Genomic DNA, 5,394 nt, shown 5'->3' with positions numbered 1-5,394 from the left:
TTGATAATTAATGGAAACTTTGAAGTCAGTGGGGTACCAGTTCACAAACTGGATGGTATTCTTGGTCTTGATGGTGACAATGACAGCACTGACATCTTTGGAAGCCATATTACCACTGTACAGCAGGCAGCAAGCCATGTATTTACCATAGCTAAGGGTTACATTTCACCATATGGTTGGCCAACTCAAAGCAGGCACTGGTGAGCTCTGCTACAGAAAGCTGCTCGTGGCAGTCTTTCTCAGCTGAGATGACAGGGCCATATGTGACCAGAGGGAAGTGGATGCAGGGGTCGGACACCAGATCGGTCTGGAGTGCAGTCAGATCTACATTCAGGGACCCATCAAATCTCAGGAAAGTGGTGATGAAAGACATAATTTGACCTGTCAACCCATTTAGGTTAGTGTAGTGGGCATTCAATATCGAGGTTTCTACAGCATACGTCATGAATGGACTCATCTACTATGAAGGCACAATCATGCTCCAGTAGTGTGAGTAGTGAGGATGGACTTGTAGGGCTCAATGACAGTGTTGGAATCCTGGGACCTAGGTAGATGGAGAACTCAGCTTGGACTTCGTTCTGTAATCAATAGAGAGCCATTCCATCAGCAGGGGGGTGAACCTAGAACCAGTTCCCCCACAAGCCATGGAAAACCTAGAAGCCCTGAGGATCAGTGCATTGTTCAGCCAGTTTACGAAATCCTTTGAAGCTGAGGTCAAAGATCCCCTTGCCAATGGTGTGGTGCGCATAGGCATAGTTACTGGCAGCATCTTCCTTTCCTCTGATGAGCTGCTCAGGGTGGAAGCTCAGCTGGTGGTGGGTACCAGTGCAATCTTCACCTAATCATGGGTTCCAGGTCTATAAACACTGTCCTGGGCACATGCTTGCCAGTGCCTGTCTCACTGAAGGTGTTGAAGGAATCATATCCTCTCCTAATAGTCTTGCCACTTGGCATGTGGCCACCAGGCTGGATGCCATGTTATAGGAAGTAAAGCTCCTATTGATGGATTCCCATTACTAGTTATTTTTAGGAATGGACCCAGGCCTGTAGCTCTCTTGACCAGGTTTCTCTATAAAGGCTATGGTAGCTCATAGAGAGTGCTGGGGTGCTTCCTCCTCTAGATTCTATAAGGATTATGAGATTAAACAGATTTTCTTACATTTGGCAGAACTTACCAGAGAAATTCTCTTTTCCCACCCCCTCTGTGTTGACATCACATCCAGGGTCTTGCACATCTGCCCTTAGGCTGTGCTTCACCAGTGAAGTCGTCAGAGGCTGGAGTATAATTTGTGTGAAAAATTTGAGCTACTGATTTAATCACTTTAATGGCTATGATTCAGATTTTCATTTCTTCATTAAGATTTTTGGCAACTTACATTTTCCTGCAATTTTACCCATTTCATTTGAAATTTTCAATTTACTGGGATAAGGTTCCTTACATTGTTCCCTTATCTGTTTAATGTCTGCGCCATCTGCAGTGATGACTTTTTTCCTTTCTTTTCCTTGCACAAGATTGCGAGGTTTTTTATTTATTAGTCTCTTCAAAGAGCCAACTCGTGGCATATTGATTTTTCTCTACTAAATGTTTGTTTTCTGTTTTACCAATTTCTGTTCCTACTTTTATTAATTCGACCCTTCTGCTCTCTTGCTGTTTTCTGTTGTTGTTGCTGTCCATTTTCTAACTTCTCCTGGTGGTGTCTGCTTAGCCAATTAATTCGCAGGCTGTCTCAGCTCCTAAGTTCAGGCTGCAAACTTCACTCCGGAGCTCATGTTCCCTTGCATTCTGATCATTCTGGTGTCATGTTTTCAGGATTGCTCAGTTCAAAACATTTTCTAATTTCCATTCTGATGTCTGTTTTGATTCATGAGCTATTCGGAAATATTTTCTTAATTAATAGACAATGTAATGGGGAGGGTATAATTTGGTACTGATTTCCAGCTCTGTCCCACTGTGGTCAGAGAACATACTCTAAATGGATTCAGTGTCTTGAAACGTGCTGCTTCTTCCTTTATGTACTTATGACACATGGTCATTTTTGAGCTACATTATGTATGTGCTTAAGAAGCGTGTTCATTCTGTGGCTGTGCAAATTCTGTCCATTCAGTCAACAGAACTGTTTTGTTTCAATTTATGTTCTTACTGGTTTTGCACCTGTTGTATTAATCACAGAAACATTAGAAAATCTCCCACTAGAATTGTGTATTTTTCTAAAATTTCCCTCTTCCTTCTTTCTAAGCTTTTGTTTGATGTATTTTAAGAATATGTGATTAAGTACATACATATTTGCAATACATATGTGTCTCTATATGAACTGGACATTTAGCACAATTGCTATGAAAATTGTGCTAAAATTTAGTCTATCTGATAATAAAGCACCAACAGATTTACTTTGGTTAATATATGCATGGCATATTCATATTTCTACCTTTTTATTTTAATCTTTTATACTTTTGTTTTAGGCATTAAAATGTTTTGTAGCCAAGTTTGACATTTTTTGACTAAACTGGAACATTAACATCACTTACATTTAATGTGATTGCTGATGTATGTGCATTTAAAGATAATATTTTGTTTTTTTTTTCACACATTTCATATTTTTTATTCTTTCCTTAATTGTTTAGATTTTATTTCTCTCCCTCCCCCCCCCTCTCTCTCTGAATAGAAGCTATAGCCACAGGTTTATAACCACAGTAAATCAAGCTCTTTGCTACCTTACTCAGTAACAGGAGGACTCGAGGGTTCTGTAATCTACTTCCTATCTTCCTAGATGTGAGGGTTCTGTAATCTATTTGTTATCCTCCTTCCTAGCTTACAAGTCACTGTTGCTACTGCTTGAAGTATAAAGCGCTCCTCACTCTATTGACCTTACTGCTTTGTTAAATGTAGCCAGTGCTCATTTAACTTATGCTTGTAATTCCTGTTTGCTTTGCACTTCATTTCTTCTGAATACTGGTCTTTCTATCCGGAATCACTCTACTGACAGAATGTAACCACAATGATTTCCTTAAGTTAGTGACTTCATTCTTAACCGATGTTTTCGAACCCTTACCCCTAGTCTTGAAAAATGCTTGGACTAGGTATAAATTGGTTGCAATATTTCTTCTTCAGCACTCTCACATTACTGTCCTATACTGTTGCTGTTGAGAAACCTGTTTAAGTTTGTCATCTCTGGGAAGATAATCTGTATTTTTCTTGTTGCTTTATATACTGTCTGTTTCTATATGAATTTTTTATTTACCCTGTGTGTTAGTTGCTTTTCTGTTGGTGTTATAAAACACCATGACCAAGGCATGTTGTAGAAGGAAGTTTATTTGGCTTACAGTTCCAGGGGGATAAGGGTCCATCATGGTGGGGAGGCACAGTGGCAAAGGTGGCTGGAGTAAAGCTGAGTGCTCATGTCTTCAAGCAGGCACAGGAAACAGAGAGGGAGACTAAGAGTGGGATAAGGCAATGAGCTCTCAAAGCTGCCCCCATGCTTTCTCCGGCATGGCCATGCCTCTTAAAAGTTCCATGATCCTCCCCTAAACAATGCAACCAACTGACCAAGTGTTCAAATACAAGGATCCTATGAAGGACATTCTCAGTCAAACCACTGTTTTGGGATCACTGGGTCTCTTTAATGCGAGGACTGGTGTCTTTCATTAGACTCAGAAATTATCTTGACCACTTTCTTTTTCTTCTAGCACTCTCATTGGATATTCTGAGCCTCCACATCTTACCCTCTCTTCTGGGTTTATGAAAATCTGTTCTTTCTGTCCCATTGTTGATAATTTCACTTGATTTATATTCCATTTCACAGTCTATCATCAGTCTGATTCAAAATCATTCATGGAACTTTAGAGTTTTCTGACTTACATGGCATAATGTTCTATTTGTTTAGGTCTTTGATTTCTTTATTGGCATATAATTGTAAACATAAATTATATACATGTTTTGTTGGACTTGTATCTAAGTACTTCATTTCTTTCAAGACAATTTTAAATGGTATGATGTATTCAATTTTTGTTTTCACACATTTGTTATTGATATAAATATCAGTTTTGACCAAAGCAACTTATAGAAGAGTTTATTTAAGCTTACAGTTCCAAGGGGGCAAGAGTCCATCGTGGCGGGGAGGCTTGGTGGCAGAGGTGGCTGAGGGAGCAGAAGCTAAGCTCTCACATCTTCAAGTGGACACAGGAAGCAAGAGAGCAACTCCTCGAGATCTGGCAAGGCTTAAGAACTCTCTAAGCCCACCCCCATTGACGTGCTTTCTCCAGCATAGCCACACCCTCTAAGACCTCCCAAAACAGTGCCACCAAATGGGGACAAAATGCCCAAATACCTGGAGCCTGTGGGGGACATTCTCATTCAAACCACCACACTGGGCATATGTGGTGGGTACTATGCACATCAGAGTAGACCAAGAAGCAGAGAACAAGACAAGATGTGAGCAGAGAGAGCATAGCTCCTTCAGCTAGGTTCCCCCTTCCAGAGTTTATAGAACTCACAAAATAGCTCCACCAACTGGGGAGTATGAACCTGTAGAGGGCATTTTACATTCAAACACAAAATTCTACTACTGTTCTCCAAAGGTTCATGATCATCTTATCAAGCGAAATGCATTTAGTTCATCTTCAGAAGTCCCCATAGTCTTACACTGCTCCAACACTGGTCAAAAGTCTAAGCCTAGTATCTCCACTGACACTCAAGGCAAACTCTTAGCTGTGAGCCCCTGTAAAAATAAAGACACAGACTTCCAATATATAATGGGACAAAGTAAGCATTTTCATTGCAGAATGAAGGAATGGAAGCATAACGTAAACCTGGGACAAACAAGACTGAAACCTAGCAGAGCAAATAGCAAATCTTGCAGATCTGTGCCTGACATTTGGATATGTGGTGGCATGATTTGAGCTCGATACTTACAGGTGTCCTTCATGCCTGGAATTGCCAGTATTTTGGAGTCTCTACTACAACTTAGGCTTTACTCTCAAACTTTTCTCTGTTACTCTGTCAGGGGCTCCTTCACTGAATCTGACCTTCTACACATTGACTGGCTTCACAGGCTTCTCCCTGGAATCTTGGTGAAAGCCTCTTTTATCCTGTAACTCTTGCATTCTGCATGTCTACAAAATCATGTAAACCACACCATGTTCTGCCAGCTTAAGCAATAGTCAGGTCCTCTTGAACCCATGGCTGTAGTAGCCTGAGTGTTGGGGTGGCTGAACCTAGGGAAATACTTCCTTAGGAGGCTCGGTGTGAGCACCAGAGACACTTATCTCAAAAGGTCTTTTAAAGGAGTTTGTAGTTTCACACCTTGGAGCTTGTGATGGGTTAGGTCTTGCTAAATCACAAAATGTCTTCAAGGCACCCTTCCTTCCCATTGTCCTGGACTAAGTACTTGGCTCTTT

At 40.8% G+C, this 5,394-nt stretch overlaps 1 pseudogene; it reads right to left on the bottom strand.

Moving 5' to 3' along the window:
• Positions 1–6: 6 nt before the first annotated feature.
• On the bottom strand, positions 7–1,022 carry LOC103729337 (annotated as a pseudogene).
• Positions 1,023–5,394: the final 4,372 nt, after the last annotated feature.

This window comes from Nannospalax galili, unplaced genomic scaffold (assembly GCF_000622305.1).
Source record: "Nannospalax galili isolate Female #2095 unplaced genomic scaffold, S.galili_v1.0 scaffold13150, whole genome shotgun sequence".
NCBI classification, from domain to species: domain Eukaryota; kingdom Metazoa; phylum Chordata; class Mammalia; order Rodentia; family Spalacidae; genus Nannospalax; species Nannospalax galili.
Note: the sequence above shows the minus strand (reverse complement) of the source record. Positions and strands in the feature narration are given on the sequence as shown.